Source organism: Engystomops pustulosus, chromosome 6 (genome assembly GCF_040894005.1).
Source record: "Engystomops pustulosus chromosome 6, aEngPut4.maternal, whole genome shotgun sequence".
Classification (NCBI taxonomy): Eukaryota; Metazoa; Chordata; class Amphibia; order Anura; family Leptodactylidae; genus Engystomops; species Engystomops pustulosus.
This window is the reverse complement of record NC_092416.1, coordinates 134,939,703-134,960,613: the sequence shown is the minus strand read 5'-3', so window position 1 is coordinate 134,960,613 and position 20,911 is coordinate 134,939,703. Positions and strand designations below refer to the sequence as shown.

The window sequence follows — 20,911 nt, the reverse complement described above, 5'->3', positions numbered from 1 at the left end:
GATGCCATTATTTATACAGAATGTGTGTCCTTTCCCACAAAGACAAGATTCCTAAATATTCTCAGGATAACACGAAAACACATTCTCTAATTCATTTTTATGAGCATAACAAAACAGCATTTCACAGATATAATTCCAACCTGTCTCTATCAGACCTGGTGTACACAATTTCAGTTGCCCTGGGATCCGACCGTGAATCTTTGGACATTAGGCTTGGGAATACATCTTGTTCTCCTGTCTGATGCTGCACTGAACTCCTCTCTGCACTCCAGGCCCAACCTTGCATTCCAAGACAAGCTCACACAGAGGCTTCCTGCTGGCAAACGAGCGTGAGGAGAGTAAAGCTACAAGCTACAAACATATAAGGTCTTTATCCAGGGGAGGGGAGGGAGGCACAACAGCTGTGTATGTTGTGGCTGAGATGTACTAGAGCTGAGAATGTAATTGTATGTTATATGCATCTCATGGATCTCATCATATCATCTATGATCTGTCTTATCTCACTTTCTATGTGTCAGATACTAGTGAACGTTCAGAAGCTAAATGAAATTGTATATAAACCAGTACCTTCATAATCTAACCACATTGTCATCACATCAACATCTCATAGCACTAGAGGAATCATAATATGTCTGCTTAGAGAGTCCCCACCCAGACTCTGAAATTGTACACAGTCGAGCCTAGAGAGTAATAGTAAACTGAGTACAATTGTAAAGTAAGGGGTTAAAAATTATCGTGTAAACAATAAATTTGATAATGGGCAAACCCTTTTAATGTTAGGTGGTTGAGCATGCCCTGTTTTTTCACGGATCACTCAGTCTATAGTTCAGTAGAATTCTTTAAAAATACATATGCCAAATGGCTGAAAATTGGCTGTTAAACACAGAAGTCTGTTCTTCATGGTGGAGAAGCCGTTCATTTGTCTGCATCTTACTGATGAAAAAATAATGTTATGATATAATGGAGATGTGAACTGGCCCTTATTCAATCCAATTTTTTTCTATTTTAAAGGCTCCTCCTTAATGGATACAGTAATTTCTCAGTCATGCAACTAATAACAAATTGTCTTTGAACAGAAAACCTAGAAATATATGTGACAAATCTTTAATACTGTGACAACTCTAACTGTAGTCAACTGGTAAAGGTAATTGTCAGATCAGCAAAAACACCATTTATGAACAGTGATTTGCAATCTAATGATCCAAAGTGTTAATTTACCTTCAAGGGGTTGTCAAGATTTTTCTTTTTAAATACAGAATTATTTTAAACACTAAATCCAGGGAGTCTGATACAAAGAAAAAGCTACACTCACCTGTTGAATCTGGTGACCCTTTCCTGATAGACTAATTTAAACACAGCCTGGCGAGGACAATCACTGCTCTCAGCTGTGACATTCATGTGCTCTTGCAGCACAACTTCAATTTAGAAAATATTAGGGCACGTTCACACGATGCATTGCATTGTTTTTTTAATGCGTTTTTGCCGCATTCCAAAGGCAACGCTTTGTGTGAATGAAGCCTCAAAAACGGGTAGGGCCCTTGAAATAAGGTGCTAGAGATAGGATATTTACAAGGAGATCAGTAGTTATTTCCCCATTTTTCAACATAATACAGGTGGTCCCCTCAAAAGGCCCCTATTTAAAGATGGACCTCTCTGCCCAAAGCTTTGTTAATGTCATTTAGTGATATCACTTCCCTCTGGACATTGAATTCATAGCAATTATTAGCGCTGTAGATGTAGGCCAATAATCGGGAAAGACTGTTCATATGACTGCAGAGTCATAATAACTGGCTCAATAATGTAATAGCACGCCACTGATTGGCGCCGGTCACTTCGGGGTTGTGTTTTAAACCGGCGGCTCCCATCACTCCTTGCCGGATCTTTGAGCTATTTGGTGATAAGAGAAAGCTTCCTGTTCCCTGCGATTGTTCCTATCCCATTCCTGTCCCGTTCTGTCTTGATCCCCTCTTGCTGACCCCAGACCTGTTCGCTGACCTTGCATCTCTGCCACCTGTCCTGACTACTTGCCTGTGCCTGACTTTGAGACTCTGCCTGCTGAATCTGTACCTCGACCTTGGTTGCCACCGCGGGTTAGTCGCACCTGTGGAACGACCTGGTGGCACCCCACCATGGCAAGTCCATCCAGCAGTGCGTCTGACTCTGGTGAAGACCAGGTGCTACTTAGATTCCGGTCCCAGTTTTCGGCTAGTACCATCTCCCGTGGTGGTCCAGGGGGTTCACTGACCCGAGTCCTGACACTTGTCACTGGTTTGAACAGTAGTCTCTTTATACATAAGGGCCACAACAATTGATCAGATTTTACAACCAAATACTGTTGTATATTCCAATAAAGATTTCAGTTGTTGTTCCGTAGCAACCAGGAGTTACTTCTGTATCTTTTACTTTTTTATATGACAATACTGCAGTAGTTCTAGTTTTGTAAGCATTTAACATGAAGCTGGTCCAAGTTTTAACTGTTGTCATTATTTTATGTACAAACATCTACCAGGTTTTAACATTGCCCTGAATTATGTCATGTAATCCACCTACACACTGCAGTTGTGCCAGCACTTTTCTGGAACTATCTTCCCACTTCTTTCAAACCTTGACATGACCCATTTTACCTCTATTCATTGCTTCATTGCCATTTTTCTTATAACCATGACCTTTGTGAAATTCTGCGAACAAACCACCATAGTAACATATGATCATTACTATATAAAAGGTCTACAATATGTATAATACAGAATGGGAGCAATCACATATCATTGTAATATACATAGTTATTGTAGTTTCCACATGACAAACCCCATGGAATGTATATTATTCTTGCCTAGTTCCCTATACTGTACAACTCCACAACCAGCCGCTCTCACCCCCTGCTGAATTGTTACAGGAAGCTCTCTGTCTTTCGTCTCTCCTCCCCCCCATTTGGCTTCCTACAAGGCATCAAATAATACTTTATTAGAACCAGATGGAGATTTTGGGATGGGGCGGGGAAATGTGGGGGAATGTAGACACCATTGTAGCAAACGCTGCAATTTTTGTAATCTTCCCTTTTTCCACTATCAGCTGCAGACAAGGAGAATGGTATTTTCAGTAGAGTTTTACACAGACAATTAAATTACATACATTTTTTTTAAATACATTCTGCTGTGTGAAGTTATCTTTAAGAAGGAAAAAAATGCTTGGTTGGACGAAGATCTTGATTTTCAAAACAGATGTGAGCAAAGTCATCAACCTAAATCTTCTTTACAAAAGCGAGGGGAGGGGGCTCTGCTTTCCAGCTGCCGCTCAACTATGGATTGACCACATTAGTCTGGCTACCATGTGAGACTGAAAGGTGAACTGGTGACCTGATTATAACCATCTACTGAGATTCCTTATTATTATTAAAAATAAAGAAGTAAAAATATACATTTACAAAACCCATTTACATTCATTATAGTCACCAAAAGATTACAAACTCACTTCACTGTTTTCAAGATCTTTAAATGGATCTTAGATTGTTTACTTCCAGCGGATAAAAATATATCCTGGTTTAGTTAATTGCATGGTTTTTAGTCATTTTACACCATTTTTTTCAAGCCACAGCATGCTTGGAAAGCTTGGAAATATTTGTGGTTTTTTTTATCCCCATAAATGTATGTTGACCTTTAAATGCCACTTTACAGTTTATATATAGATACGATCTACATAAAAAGTGTTCTATTGCAATACTTATGACCCCAGAATACATACAAATAGATTTGCATCCTCAGTTCTAATTGGGGTCATAGGAAACTGTCAATTTGGAAGTCATGAGATATATCTTTAGCAGTGTATATATATTCTTAAATCTGGGTTACATTACCCTAATAATAATCATTCCTTTATTTATATAGCGCACACAGATTACATTGCGCTGTTCAAATCAGTACCCTATAAACATATCATCATATCGCCCTGCATGTGTGCCTGGGCACCTACACTGAATACATAAACATTCAGCTGCTTAGCATTCAGGACAGTTAAATGGGAAAACATAGCCAGAATTGTGGATACAGCTCTGAACTGTAACACTAGATTTACATGTATTTTATAGATAGTTTTTTTATTTATTTCATTTTTAAAAATCACATCCAAATTATTTGATGCACATGGCAGAAAATGGTAGTGAAGCAGGCATGGGGTTATCACTACAGCCTTGCAGCGCTGGAGTACTGGGTTCAGGTCCCATCCAGGTCAACATCTGCAAAGAGTTTGTATGTTCTCTCTGTGTTTGCGTGGGTTTCCTTGGGGTCCTCCAGTTTTCTCCCACACTCCAAACATACTGGTAGGTTGATTAGATTATGATCCCCACTGGGGACAGGGACTGATTTGGCAAGCTCTCTCCAGTGCTGCGCAATCTGTGTGCTCTATATAAATAAAGAATTATTATAATTGTTCAATAATGTGCAAATTAGTGACAGAAACTGCACGTAGCAGAACCTGGAATCTGTGTGAAAACACAGCTAAGGTGGGAGTGATGCAAACACAATGCCTCCTATTAAAATGGATTGTCATTTCTATATGTATATTTATATGTCAACATTAACGGCCTGTAATTCAATGTATGTTGCAAAACAAAGAAAATCATGAAATTCCATTCTAATAGCTTAACTTTGTTTGTATTATCATCACCTGTGTTTGTGTTTACATATGGTATAAAGGTATAATAGTTCTGTAGTAAAGTCTAGAATAAAGCTCCAGTAAAATGACAGGAACCTGTGATTATCTTACAATCTGTGGATCATTTAAATTGGTTGCCCCCTAAGTAGCAATTATTTTCAGAATGCAGGCAGCCCTCAGATTACAAAATAGGTTCTTTAGGTTTGTACTTATCCTCTTAACGACCCGTGACGTAATAGCGCGTCACGGGTCGTCTGCGGGTGCTTGGAGAGGGCTCATGGGCTGAGCCCTCTCCATAGCCGGTAAGTCTTTGCTGCAATCGTAACACTCACGATTGGTGCTAATAACGGTTTTTCACTGCTGTCAGGACGCAGGATCTGTGGATCCTCTGGACCGCCGCGGGTGGGGTACTAGCCGACACCTGAGACCAGAATCTTAGTGGCACCTGGTCTTCACCAGAGCCTGCCGCAAAGCGCGATGGTCTTGCTGCAGCGGGATGCCACCAGGTCGTTCCACAGGTGCGACTAGCCTTTGATGGCAGCCAAGGTCGAGTTACCTTTGCAGAAGACAGTCTCATGGTAAAGTTCAGGGTCAAAGCAGGTGGCAGAGATGCAAGGTCAAGTCCAATCCGGGATCAGCAACGGGAGGTCCAGGCAGATGGGAACGTGAACATAACGGACTGGAACACATAGGAGCAAGGGAGCAGGAAGGCAGGAACACATAGGATCACCGAGGATCACTTTTTTGCCATTTTGAAAAATCTAAAAAATTAGAAGGTCGTACAGCCCTAAAAATGGTAGTATTGAAAACTTCATCAAAAGTCACAAAAAATGACACCGCCCACATCTCCGTACACCAAAGTATGAAAAAGTTACAAAAATTTTGTACAGGAGGTTTTAATTTTGTAAATGATTGAAAACATTATAAAACCTACACAAATTTAGTATCCCCCTAATCATACAGACCCAAAGAATAAAGTAGACATGTCATTTGGGGCGCACAGTGAAAGCCGTAAAATCGAAGCCCACAACAAAACGGTGCAAATGCGTTTTTTTATCAATTTCACTGCATTTGGAATTTTTTTCCGATTCCCAGTACATGGCATGGAAGAATAAATACCATCACTATGAAGTGCAGGTTGAATGGTGAATTTTGGTGGAAGCCATTTTCAAGTCTCTCCAGAGATACTCAATTGGGATTAGGTCAAGGCACTGGCTGGACCGATCAAGAATGATCACAGAGTTGTTCTGAAGCCAGTGTTTTGTTATTTTAGCTGTGTGCTTACGATTATTGTCTTGTTGTCCCAGTCTGAGGTCCAGAGCATTCTGGAAGAGGTTTCATCCGCATTCATCTTTTCTTCAACTGCAACCAGTCGTCCTGTTCCTGCAGCTAAAAAACATCCCCATAGCATGATGTTGCTACCACTATGTTCCACTGTTGGGATTGTATTTGGCAGGTGATGAGCAGTGCCTGGTTCACACGTACCACTTAGAATTAACACTGAAAAGTTAAATCTTCGTTTCATCAGACCAGAGATTCTCATTTTTCATTGTCTGGAACAGGGGCGTTGCTAGGGTCATAAAAGATCGGGGCACGGGCCCTAAGTCGCAAGTTTTAAATTATCTGCAGCATCCACTCATACAGAATACCCCCACATGCTTTTGCTGCATAAAATAACAAATTTTATCATATGCAGCTATAGAAAGATCTCCCCATTTCTTATATCCAGTCATTGTGGCCCCAAAACTTAAAAGGGTAGGGTATTCTCTAGTATTTATAACATATGCACAGGATATGTCATTAATACATGATAGGTTGGGTTCCACCTCTGGGACCCATATCCCCAGCCAGACAGAATGCAGAAATTCGACCCACTTTAAGGCACCTCCTCCAGGAGACGCGATGTAATGACTTTACCTCCCCCTGCAGAGCTCTCAGCCCCATTGTGCAGCGTTGTAGGGTTTGTAGTGGAGCAAGGAGCTGACAGCACTGTGTACTGGGAAGCGGGAGAAACATTCCAAATGCAGTGAACTTCAACAAAAAAAATGCTTTTGCACCATTTTCTTGTGGGCTCTGTTATACGGATTTTACCTAACGATGCCTCCCCTTTTTTGCTTTGGGTCGGTGAAATTATGGGGATTCCAAATTATACATGTTTTGTTAGGTTTTTAATAAACTTTAGAAAACCTTTTGTACAAAAAATATTTTTTCAACTTGACATATTCTGACACTAATAACATTTCCATTCTGTGGCATACAGAACTGCATCAGGTGTAATTTTTTGCAGGAGGTGATGACATATACATTGATACCATTTGTGGGACTGTACGACTTTTTCATAACTTTTTGTTCGCAAAATGGCAAATAAATGGTGTTTTGGGACGTTGCAATACCCGACATGTTTGTGACTTTTACTGTATCATATATACGTTCTTGGGAAAGGGGGCTGATTAGAACATATTATTAGAACTTATTGTTTTTTAGACTACTTTAACCCTAATTGGTCTTGTCGATATCATCATATACTGCCATACTACAGTATATCAGTATTTGGCATTTTTGAACATGATTTGTTACAATGTTCACTGGTACATTGTAACAGATCTGCATGAATGACAAATTCTCAGATCTAATAAAGACCTGAGGCTGTCATGGAGACAGATCATTGATACCTGATGATCTTACAGGGAGCGGTGATCCCAGCCAAGTTTGCGGCGCATGTCAGTGATGAGTGCTTCTCTCTGCTCCGGCTCTCATGTTCCTGCTCACAGACATCCGGGGTACAGGACAAAAGATCCGGGGCCTGTGCCCCGAATCTTTCCACCTAGTGACGCTCCTGGTCTGGAAGCTCTTTATGTGTTTGTTTGCAAACTATATGCAGGCTTTCATATGTCTTGCACTGAGGAGAGTTTTCCGTCGACACACTCTGACTTCGTGGAACTTTCTCCCATCTCTCTACTGCATCTCTGGAGCTCAGCCACAGTGATCTTGGGGTTCTACTTTACCTCTCTCACCAAGACTCTACTTCGACGATTGCTTAGTTTGGCTAGTCGACCAGGTCGAGGAAGATTTGTGGTCGTCCCAAACTTCTTCTATTTAAGGATTATGGAGGCCACTGTGATCTTAAGAACCTTGAGTGCTGCAGAAATTCTTTTGTAACTTTGACCAGATCTGTGTCTTGCCACAATTCTGTCTCTAAGCTCCTTGAACAATTCCTTAGGCCTTGTGATTCTCATGTGCTCTGAAATGCATTGTGGGGTCTTATATAAACAGGTGTGTGTTTCCTAATCAGATCCAATCAGTTTGTTTAAACACAGCTGGACTCCACCTCAAGGGGGATCAGAAGAAAATGAAATGAAATTAAATGTGAGTTAAATATGTACAGAAAAGCGTCACAGCAAAGGGTCCTAATAATAATGACTAGAGATGAGCGAACACTAAAATGCTCGGGTACTCGTTATTCGAGACGAACTTTTCCCGATGCTCGAGTGCTCGTCTCGAATAACGAACCCCATTGAAGTCAAAGGGAGACTCGAGCATTTTTCAAGGGGACCAAGGCTCTGCACAGGGAAGCTTGGCCAAACACCTGGGAACCTCAGAAAAGGATGGAAACACCACGGAAATGGACAGGAAACAGCAGGGGCAGCATGCATGGATGCCTCTGAGGCTGCTTAATCGCACCATTATGCCGAAATTATGGGCAACAGCATGGCCATGACAGAGTGACAGAATGAAGCTAGATAGCATGTAAAACATCCAATAATTGACCCTGACACTATAGGGGACGGCATGCAGAGGCAGAGGCAGCGGCAGCAGGCTAGAGAGTGGCATGGCGACATACCCTAATTGGACTCAGGCTTCAAACCAATGGGTGTCAGAGAGGAACCAAAGGAGGTGAGCAAGAAGCGCTCAAATAATATCGGTACATGATAAAAGTTTGCCAGTATATTTTGTGGATTACACAGCAGGGTGGCGACAAAGTTAACATGGAAGCCATGAAAACAACCCAAAATTCTGCCTGACACAGCTCGTTTGATAAGGGGACCATGTATGCTTACAGTTCATGCCAGTCGCTGCACTGGCTGCCAGTCTCCTTTCGAATACAGTTTAAAATAATAATAACCCTCATCCATAAAGCTCTGTATAATGCTGCACCCCCCTACCTCTCCTCTCTTATCTCAGTCTATCGCCCAACCCGTGCTCTTAGATCCGCCAGTGATCTTAGATTAACCTCTACCCTAGTGCGGACCTCCCACTCGCGTCTCCAAGACTTCTCTAGAGCTGCACCAATTCTATGGAATGCTCTGCCCTGGACTATCAGACTAATACCTAACCTCCAAAGTTTCAAACGTGCTCTTAAAACCCATTTCTTTAGGCAAGCCTATAACACTCATTAACTGCATGAAGTTTTAACTCTTCTACTAACCCGTCCTGTGTCGTCCTCCCATCTGTTATCCAGCAACCAACAGGCACCAGACTTCTCTGCAGTCCCATTCACCCTGGACCTGGTATATAAGATGACGGCTGAGTGGTTCAAGCGACAGCAATTCCATTTATTATATTTTTTTCTATTCCCTAAGAAGAATGGCTTGACCATTAAATATTCTTTTACCTCGTGTTACCCCATCATCTTCATAAACCGTAAGCTCTGGCGAGCAGGGACCTCACTCCTGTTGTTCCATACAAATGTTGTGCTCTGTTACATTACATTTGTATTTGTTTCCTATGATTTGTAAAGCGCTACAGAATATGATGACGCTATATAAATAAAGATTATTATTATTATTATTATGGAGGCAGTGAACTAGTAGTAGATTAAAGGTGCTGCAACTATGTTAGTTGGATCTTGGGATGGAGCTGGCGCTCTGCAGCCAGGCGAGCTTTTGCCAATCCAAGCCCCTGTCTCTAGGCTACTCCCCAAACAGCACTTCTAAGAACCTTTTGTATAAGATCAAGTGTAGTAGCGTTCTTATAAGTTTAGGATATGGCGGGTGAGGGGAATGTAAACAGATGCGCAAGAAGCGCTGAAATAATATCCCTAAATGGTAAAAGTTTGCAAGTATATTTTGTGGATTACACAGCAGGGTGGCGACAAAGTTAACAACTTTGATGTGGAATGCCCTGTAATAGCTCTTGGGCGGTGTGCCTTTTATCGCCTAGGCTCAGCAGTTTCAGCACCGCCTGCTGTCGCTTAGCGACGGCACTGCTGCTGTGCCTAGAGCTACCGACTGATGGCGCCATGCCCACGGATGGTAATTCGGAGGAGGAGGAGGTGGAGGAGGGGTGGGAGGAGGTATAGTAGGCCTTTGAGACCTGGACCGAGGTAGGCCCCGCAATTCTCTGCGTCGGCAGTATATGACCTGCCCCAGGGTCAGACTCGGTCCCAGCCTGCACCAAGTTAAGTGTAGTAGCGTTCTTATAAGTTTGGGATATGGCGGGTGAGGGGAATGTAAACAGATGCGCAAGAAGCGCATGATGCGCATGGAGCTGGCGCTCCGCTGCCAGGCGAGCTTTCGCCAATTCAAGCCCCTGTCTCTAGGCTACTCCCCAAACAGCACTTCTAAGAACCTTTTGTATAAGATCAAGTGTAGTAGCGTTCTTATAAGTTTAGGATATGCCGGGTGAGGGGAATGTAAACAGATGCGCAAGAAGCGCATGATGCGCATGGAGCTGGCGCTCCGCTGCCAGGCGAGCTTTCGCCAATTCAAGCCCCTGTCTCTAGGCTACTCCCCAAACAGCACTTCTAAGAACCTTTTGTATAAGATCAAGTGTAGTAGCGTTCTTATAAGTTTAGGATATGCCGGGTGAGGGGAATGTAAACAGATGCGCAAGAAGCGCATGATGCGCATGGAGCTGGCGCTCCGCTGCCAGGCGAGCTTTCGCCAATTCAAGCCCCTGTCTCTAGGCTACTCCCCAAACAGCACTTCTAAGAACCTTTTGTATAAGATCAAGTGTAGTAGCGTTCTTATAAGTTTAGGATATGCCGGGTGAGGGGAATGTAAACAGATGCGCAAGAAGCGCTGAAATAATATCCCTAAATGGTAAAAGTTTGCCAGTATATTTTGTGGATAACACAGCAGGGTGGCGACAAAGTTAACAACTTTGATGTGGAATCCATGAAAACAACCCAAATTTCTGCCTGACACACCTCGTTTGATAAAGGGACGATGTATGGAGGCAGCTATATGGACGACTTTTGGAGGTAGCAATGGAGACAACGTGTGGAGGCTGCTATGGAGACAATTTAATTTGGATAGTGCCTGTATGTGGCAGTCCCAAACATTTTTCAAACCAGAGGAGCAGGTAGGTGGCCCTCCAGTAAAATGGAATAGATTGAGTGCCTGTATGTGGCAGTCCCAAAAATGTTTCAAACCAGAGGAGCAGGTAGGTGGCCCTGCAGTAAAATGGAATAGATTGAGTGCCTGTATGTGGCAGTCCCAAAAATTTTTCAAACCAGAGGAGCAGGTAGGTGGCCCTCCAGTAAAATGGAATAGATTGAGTGCCTGTATGTGGCAGTCACAAAAATGTTTCAAACCAGAGGAGCAGGTAGGTGGCCCTGCAGTAAAATGGAATAGATTGAGTGCCTGTATGTGGCACTCACAAAAATTGTTTCAAACAGAGGACCGGGTAGGTGGCCCTCCAGAAAAATTAAATGCATGAAGTACTATAGCAAGAGCCAGTGGGCCCTGTCAAAAAATAGCCATTTTCCTCTGCTTTACTGTACAAAGAGGAGGAGAAGGAGGAAAATGAGGAGGAGGAGGAGTGGATCAATTATTCAGGTTGAGCTTCCTTCACCTGGTGGAGATTGGAAATTCTGAGAAATCCAGCCTTTATTCATTTTAATAAGCGTCAGCCTGTCAGCGCTGTCAGTCGACAGGCGTGTACGCTTATCGGTGATGATGCCACCAGCTGCACTGAAAACCCGCTCGGACAAGACGCTAGCGGCAGGGCAGGCAAGAACCTCCAAGGCGTACAGCGCCAGTTCGTGCCACATGTCCAGCTTTGAAACCCAGTAGTTGTAGGGAGCTGTGTGATCATTTAGGACGATGGTATGGTCAGCTACGTACTCCCTCACCATCTTTCTGTAAAGATCAGCCCTACTCTGCCGAGACTGGGGACAGGTGACAGTGTCTTGCTGGGGTGACATAAAGCTGGCAAAAGCCTTGTAAAGCGTACCCTTGCCAGTGCTGGACAAGCTGCCTGCTCGCCTACTCTCCCTCGCTACTTGTCCCGCAGAACTACGCACTCTGCCGCTAGCGATGTCAGAAGGGAAATACTGTTTCAGCTTGTGCACCAGGGCCTGCTGGTATTCATGCATTCTCACACTCCTTTCCTCTGCAGGGATGAGAGTGGAAAGATTTTGCTTGTACCGTGGGTCCAGGAGAGTGAACACCCAGTAATCGGTGCTGGAATAAATTCTTTGAACGCGAGGGTCACGGGATAGGCAGCCTAGCATGAAATCTGCCATATGCGCCAGAGTACCAACGCGTAAGAATTCACTCCCCTCACTGGCCTGACTGTCCATTTCCTCCTCCTCCAACTCCTCCAACTCCTCTTCTTCTGCCCATACACGCTGAACAGTAAAGGACTCAACAATGGTCCCCTCTTGTGTCTCACCAACATTCTCCTCCTCTTCCTCCTCATCCTCCTCCACCTCCACCTCCTCCGATATGCGCCGAGAAACAGACCTGAGGGTGCTTTGGCTATCAACAAGGGAATATTCTTCCCCTGTCTCTTGTGACGAGCGCAAAGCTTCCGACTTCATGCTGACCAGAGAGTTTTTCAACAGGCCAAGCAGCGGGATGGTGAGGCTGATGATGGCGGCATCGCCACTGACCATCTGTGTTGACTCCTCAAAGTTACTCAGCACCTGACAGATATCAGACATCCACGTCCACTCCTCATTGTAGACTTGAGGAAGCTGACTGACCTGACTACCAGTTCTGGTGGAAGTTGACATCTGGCAGTCTACAATCGCTCTGCGCTGCTGGTAAACTCTGGATAACATGGTCAGTGTTGAATTCCACCTCGTGGGCACGTCGCACAACAGTCGGTGAGCGGGCAGTTGGAGGCGGCGCTGCGCTGCCCTGAGAGTGGCAGCATCTGGGCTGGACTTCCTGAAATGCGCACAGATGCGGCGCACCTTCGTGAGCAAATCAGACAGATTGGGGTATGTCTTGAGGAAACGCTGAACTATCAGATTTAACACATGGGCCAGGCATGGCACATGTGTCAGTCTGCCGAGTTGCAGAGCCGCCACCAGGTTACGGCCGTTGTCACACACAACCATTCCCGGCTTGATGTTCAGCGGTGCCAGCCACAGATCAGTCTGCGCCGTGATGCCCTGTAATAGCTCTTGGGCGGTGTGCCTTTTGTCGCCTAGGCTCAGCAGTTTGAGCACCGCCTGCTGTCGCTTAGCGACGGCACTGCTGCTGTGCCTAGAGCTACCGACTGATGGCGCCGTGCCCACGGATGGTAGTTCGGAGGAGGAGGTGGAGGAGGGGTGGGAGGAGGAGGAGGCATAGTAGGCCTGAAACACCTGGACCGAGGTAGGCCCCGCAATCCTCGGCGTCGGCAGTATATGAGCAGCCCCAGTGTCAGACTCGGTCCCAGCCTCCACCAAGTTAACCCAATGTGCCGTCAGCGATATATAGTGGCCCTGCCCGGCAGCACTCGTCCACGTGTCCGTGGTCAGGTGGACCTTGTCAGAAACGGCGTTGGTCAGGGCACGGATGATGTTGTCTGACACGTGCTGGTGCAGGGCTGGGACGGCACATCGGGAAAAGTAGTGGCGGCTGGGGACCGAATACCGAGGGGCGGCCGCCGCCATGAGGTTGCGAAAGGCCTCGGTCTCTACCGGTATGCCGGTTCAAATGCCAAATTTTCCTGGGAGGGGGCAGACTGGGGGGGAGGAGGCTGAGGTGCAGGAGCTGGAGGAGTGGCGATTTCGGTGACATGGGTGGACTGCGTGGAAGACTGACTGGTGGTGGACAAATTGCTCGAAGCATTGTCAGCAATCCACGACATCACCTGTTCGCACTGTTCTGGCCTCAACAGTGCTCTACAACGAGTCCCAGTAACTTCAGACATGAACCTAGGGAGTGTAGCTCTGCGGCGTTCCCCTGCTCCCTCATCAGCAGGTGGTGTCTCACCCCGCCCAGGACCACGGCCTCTGACCCCTGCAGTAGTTGGACGCCCACGTCCCCGCCCTCGTCCTCTACCCCTAGCCCTCGGGTTAAACATTTTTAAAATGAGAGTTATAACTTTATTTTTTTTTTTACTTTTTTTTTTTTTTTTTTTTTTTTTTGTGTTTTTTGTTTTTTTTTGAGTTTTTAAAACCAAACAATGCTATCCTATTGCTATGGCTATTTTCTAGCCAAGTATCAAAGCACACTACTATGCCAGATGAGATGACACTGAGTTAGTGCCTAATTGAAATCCAACCCCTACTAAATTTTCCCACTTCGGTCTTTGCTATGGATATGTGCGTCACTAAGCGCAGAACACAGCGGTCGCAAGTCTCACTACAAATTGCTCAGAATTGGCTAGTACATGCACTGCAGAAAGTACAGCCACCAGCAGATCAACCAGAAATCAAATATATAGAACGCTACTGTATGCGTAAGTAAGCTCTTTGTATTCTCCTATGGCTATTTTCTAGCCAAGTATCAAAGCACACTACTATGCCAGATGAGATGACACTGAGTTAGTGCCTAATTGAAATCCAACCCCTACTAAATTTTCCCACTTCGGTCTTTGCTATGGATATGTGCGTCACTAAGCGCAGAACACAGCGGTCGCAAGTCTCACTACAAATTGCTCAGAATTGGCTAGTACATGCACTGCAGAAAGTACAGCCACCAGCAGATCAACCAGAAATCAAATATATAGAACGCTACTGTATGCGTAAGTAAGCTCTTTGTATTCTCCTATGGCTATTTTCTAGCCAAGTATCAAAGCACACTACTATGCCAGATGAGATGACACTGAGTTAGTGCCTAATTGAAATCCAACCCCTACTAAATTTTCCCACTTCGGTCTTTGCTATGGATATGTGTGCCACTAAGAGCTAAACACAACGGTAGCAAGTCCCCCTGCTAATTCCTCACAAAATGGTACTAGATGCAAATTAAAATAAAAAAAGTAGAACGTTATTGTAGCCCTAAGAAGGGCTGTTGGGTTCTTTGAGAATCACTCCTGCCTAACAGTAAGCTAATAGAACACCCTAACGCTTTCCCTGACCAGCAGCAGCTCTCTCCCTAGCGGCATCCAGACACAGAATGATCCGAGCAGCGCGGGCAGCGGCTAGTCTATCCCAGGGTCACCTGATCTGGCCAGCCAACCACTGCTATCGACGTGTAAGGGTACCACGTCATGCTGGGTGGAGTGCAGAGTCTCCTGGCTTGTGATTGGCTCTGTTTCTGGCCGCCAAAAAGCAAAACGGCGGGAGCTGCCATTTTCTCGAGCGGGCGAAGTATTCGTCCGAGCAACGAGCAGTTTCGAGTACCCTAATGCTCGACCGAGCATCAAGCTCGGACGAGCATGTTCGCTCATCTCTAATAATGACCATGTGATGTTTCAGTTTTTCTTGTTTATTGAATTAGCAATGATCTTACCCTTAGGTTGCAATGATACAAAGATTGAAAAATTTAAAGGGATCTGAATACTTTCCATACCCACTGTACTAACTCTCTAAAGACATCCAGTGGGGCCACACAATGACCACCTGTAATAACAAATAAATACAACATGTTTTACATCTCTTCTTGAAGGAAAACTGTATATTTTTGTCCTTTTTATAAAGTGGGTGCTGCCATGTTTTGGATGCAGTTATTAAAAGGTAGCTCTCTGTACTAAAATTTTAACCCGTTCACGACCCGTGACGTAATAGCACGTCACGGGTCGTCACGCGCTGAGCCCTCTCCATAGCCGGTAAGTCTTTGCTGCATATTGCAGCAAAGGCTTACCGGTAACACCCGCGATCGGTGCTAGCACCGATCGCGGGTGTTTTCACCTCGATCGCAATGCTGCCACCGGCTTCAAAAGGATGGCGGCGCGTGGGCACCGCCATCTTTTCGAGGATCGCCGCTCCCCGTGACGTCATCGGGGAGCGGCGATCCGTCGCCATGGTATCAGCACTATCAGCACATTGTAATGTATGAGTCGTAAAATCCCCATATACTGCCATACTGTAGTATGGCAGTATATGATAGGATCGTGCAGACACCCTAGGGTTAAAGTACCCTAGGGAGTCTGAAAAGTACTAAAAAAAAAAATAAAAAAAAGTTAAAAAAAAAACATTATAATAAAAAACCCTAAAAACTCAAATCACCCCCCTTTCCCTAGAACTGATATAAATATGAATAAACAGTAAAAATCATAAACACATTAGGTATCGCCGTGTCCGAAAATGCCCGATCTATCAAAATATAATAAAGTTTTTTCACTGCGTTTAATCCCGTAACAGAAAATCGCGCCCAAAGTCGAAAATGGCACTTTTTTTGTAATTTAAAAAAATTTAAAAATTCTATAGAAAGTGATCACAAGGTTGAACAGTCCTAAAATTGATAACATTGTAAACGTCATCAAAATCCACAAAAAAACGACACCACCCACAGCTCAGTACACCAAAGTATAAAAAAGTTATTAGCGCCAGAAGATGGCAAAATCCCCCAAAAAAATTTTGTACAGGAGGTTTTAATTTTTTTAAATGTATGAAAACATTATAAAACCTATACAAATTTGGTATCCCCGTAATCGCACAGACCCAAAGAATAAAGTAGACATGTCATTTGGGGCGCACAGTGAAATCCGTAAGATCCAAGCCCACAAGAAGACGGCACAAATGGGTTTTTTTTTACCAATTTCACTGCATTTGCAATTTTTTTCCCGCTTCCTAGTACACGGCATGGAATATTCAATACCATCTCTATGAAGTGCAATTTGTTACGCAGAAAATAAGCCATCACACAGCTCTGTACATGGAAAAATAAAAAAGTTATGGATTTTTGATCATGGGGAGTAAAAAATGAAAATGAAAAAACAAAAAAGGGCCAGGTCCTGAAAGGGTTAATGTCAGATATCATTTCTGAACAAAGACAACATAAGCAGTGCAGGAAATGTAAGCCCAGTGTACTAAATGGTGTATTTATAGCACTGTCAGTGTTGGACTTGCCCACCAGAGTACCAGAGGATCCTCCGGTGAACGAATTCTTTATTACAATAGTGGATCCCAGAGGACAAAAATCCCATATAAAGCATGCTGCAGTCAAATTCCTAGGAGTTTATGGAGCAGAATAATTTAATATGATGGGTTCAAAGAGCCTCAGTCTGACTGCATTCATATCTTAGTGTCAGGAAGTAAGAGTTCTCCTTTTCAGAGACTTTGCCAATCAAGGCTGCCTTGCAGACATATGGAGAATTATACCCATTGATGCTCTGCTAGGGAATTCTGGGAAATATGTAAATACGTTTACCAGGATGGAATAAGGAAAACATTTACTAAGGGCCCGAATCGTGTTTTTCCGTCAGGTTTCCTGAATATTACCATTTTGTGCCGAATTGCCCCAGGTTTTTGGCGCACGCGATCGGATTGTGACACATCGGCGCCAGCATGCATGCAACGGAAATCGGGGACGTGGCTGTCGGAAAACCCAACTGATTCAGAAAAACGCTGTATTTTTAAAAAATACACTTACCTGCACCCAGGATAGGATAGTGAACTTCGGTGAACTCCAGCGGACTTCAGCGCAGCCGGCACCGATCGCGGGTGGTACCAGTGTTACCGGTAAGCCTTTGCTCCAATATGCAGCAAAGACTTACCGGCTATGGAGAGGGCTCGGCCATCACATATCGGTAAGGGGTTAAAGAAAACAAAAAAAACATTATGGACATCCTACAGAATTGGATCAGATGAAAATACAAGTCATGTTTAAAACAGACACAAATATCGCTTGTTCTGTTAAAATAATAGCTTTGTATCATTTACACACAATGTCATAATGAGACTGGAACACAATAAAAATCATTTCAGTGCAAAATCATCCTAAATCCTTGGCAATTATTTCTACATCCACATCTCCCCCTAGTGGATAAAAGTTGCACTAAACTCTATATATAAATGGCTGTTCATTTTGTTAATCTAATATATAAAGCTGAGTATATGTATGTGTGTATGTATGTGTGTATGTACATATGTATGTGTGTGTGTGTCCCAAAGGAATCTGCAGCGTTGTGTTTATAAAATTTGCCAAATTTTGCACAATCGGGCCCTGTGACTCAGTGAACGTCTTAGCCTCGTTTTTGAGTAAAATTTTCACCCCACATTTTCCAAAATACACTTATTAACCACCATATACAGGAGCCATTGTCTGCTGATGCTGTTGTAGTCAGCAACCAATCACAGCTCAGCTTCAATTTTGCTACAGTTCATTAATATGAGCTCTGAGCTTTGATTGGTTACTGTAGGCAATGAGTATGAGACAGCTCATGTGTGAGGTAAGATGTGAAATAATATGTGAGGTAATATAATAGATAGATACATACGAACGGAAAGTCCAAACAGCACACTCAATCAGTTGTCCAGGTGGGTGCAAGCATCCTAAGACTGGGCCTCAAGTCCTCCAGCAATAGACATAGGAAAATGAGCAGCACTCCAATTAGAGTGGTAAAAAAGTGTTTGTCTTCTTTTTTACCACTTCAATTGGAGTGCTGCTCATTTTACTACATAGATAGATACTTGTACGTATATAGATGGACTTACATACAGATAGATAGATTGACTTTCATATAGATATATGGACCTATATAGATAGATAGTGAAATAGACATATAGATAGACAGACAAATAAATATACAGATAGATAAACATACAGATAGAAAGTCATACAGAAAGATAGATAGACAGATACATAGACATAGATAGAAGATTCTTTTAGCGGACATACAAACATACACTCAGCTTTAAATATTTGATGTTTCCTATAATCTGTAAAGCGGTACGGAATTTGATGGTGCTACATAAATGTTATCCCCGTGATCGCACCGACCCAAAGAATAAATTAGACATGTCAGTTGGGGCACACAATGAAAACCGTAAAATCCAAGCCCACAAGAAAACAGGCAAGACTCCATTTGTGTCATGATCATTTTTGATGTTTTTAATGCCTACTAAGTAAACTTGGGAACATCTCTGGATAATACTATAGAGCTTGAATTTACTGCCAACCGCTTTTTCCATGTTTAGCATTGGACTTGATTCTAACACAAAAATTAAATGTCATGGCATCTTCTTACGGTGGGAGTTTTGTATGGAGTGAAAGTGAAGATGAAGGGTTTTATCCCACAATTGTATTTAACAAACATGTGCTGTCTGTCCATTACAGTAGATGGACAGCACACAAATTCATTGTTCTCTATGGAGCTTCTTAAAGTGTAAGTATCATTTGAGATTAACTCCTTCACTTTCAGCTTGACGTTTGTAAATACTGCTCACAGCATACTACATACAGAGGGAGATTAGAAAGGGTTAACAATCACTGCTCCGAGAAGAAAAATATTAACATTGTAACTAAGGAGCAGTTTGAAGCCTTTGTCTTTACAAACTAAACAGAATTTGTTAATGAAGCACATTATAAAAATGCTCACAACACTCCGTGAAGCAGTTAAAAAAAACTATCTCCAATGACAGTTGTGTTTTCAGCTTTTTCCACAGTCTCAAAAATCTACTCTTTTTCTAAATCTAAACTTTTTTTTAATTTTTCAATGTAAAAAGCTATGTGTGGGCTTGTTTCTGCTAAACAAATTTTACTTCCAAGTGACGGTATTTAATATTCCATGCCGTGTACTGAGAAGTGGAAAAAAATTCCAAATGCAGTGAAATTGTTGAAAAAACGATTTTGGTGCTCGCTTCGGCAGCACATATACTAAAATTGAAACGATACAGAGAAGATTAGCATGGATGACATGCAAATTCGTGAAGCGTTCCATATTTTTTTTACCTATTATTCTCCAAGACAAAGAACCTACTCATGTATCGATATGGTTATTACTAGAGATGAGCGAACATACTCGTCCGAGCTTGATGCTCGTTCGAGCATTAGCGTACTCGAATACTTCGAATACTTCGCCCGCTCGAGAAAATGGCATCTCCCGCCGTTTTGCTTTTTGGCGGCCACAAACAGAGCCAATCACAAGCCAGGAGACTCTGCACTCCACCCAGCATGACGTGGTACCCTTACACGTCGATAGCAGTGGTTGGCTGGCCAGATCAGGTGACCCTGGAATAGACTAGCCGCTGCCCTCGCTGCTCGGATCATTCTGTGTCTGGATGCCGCTAGGGAGAGAGCTGCTGCTGGTCAGGGAAAGCGTTAGGGTGTTCTATTAGAATAGTGTTAGGCAGGAGTGATTCTACAAGAACCCAACAGCCCTTCTTAGGGCTACAATAACGTTATACATTTTTTTTTTATTTGCTTGTGGCTGGGCTTGCTGGCACTAGTAGTGCAGCTAGTACCATATTGTGAGGAATTTGCAGGGGGACTTGCTACCGTTGTGTTTAGCTCTTAGTGACACACATATCCACCTCAAACACCAAAGTGGGACAATTTATTAGGGGTTTGATTAGAATTAGGCAGAGTCTGCTGATTTATTTTTTTTTACCTTTATTTCATTTTATAGCTCAAACTCATCTTGCAAAGCAGTGTGCTTTCATTGTAGGCTACAAAATAGCCATAGGAGAACCCCAACGGCTTACTTAGGCCTACAATAGCGTTATATTTTCCTTTTTTTTGTTTGCTTGTGGCTGGGCTTGCTAGCATTAGTAGTGCAGCTAGTACCATATTGTGAGGAATTTGCTGGGAGACCTGCGACCGTTGTGTTTAGCTCTTAGTGACACGCATATCCACCTCAAACACCGAAGTGGGAAAATTTATTAGGGGTTTGATTAGAATTAGGCTGATTTATTTTTTTTTTTACCTTTATTTCATTTTATAGCTCAAAGTCATCAGGCACAGCACAAAATCCAGTTGTGTGCTGTCAGTGTAGGTTAGAAACTAGCCATAGCAATAGGATAGCATCGTTTTGTTAAAAAAAATAAAAAAATTAAAAAAAATAAACACAAAAAAAAAAAAAAATTAAAAGTTTACACTTTAATTTGGAAAATGTTTAACCCGAGGGCTAGGGGTAGAGGACGAGGGCGTGGACGTGGGCGTCCAACTACTGCAGGGGTCAGAGGCCGTGGTCCTGGGCGGGGTGAGACACCACC

At 43.3% G+C, this 20,911-nt stretch overlaps 1 pseudogene; it reads left to right on the top strand.

Moving 5' to 3' along the window:
- The first annotated feature begins 19,550 nt into the window (after nucleotides 1-19,550).
- On the top strand, nucleotides 19,551-19,644 carry LOC140066571 (U6 spliceosomal RNA; annotated as a pseudogene).
- The last annotated feature ends 1,267 nt before the right edge of the window (nucleotides 19,645-20,911 follow it).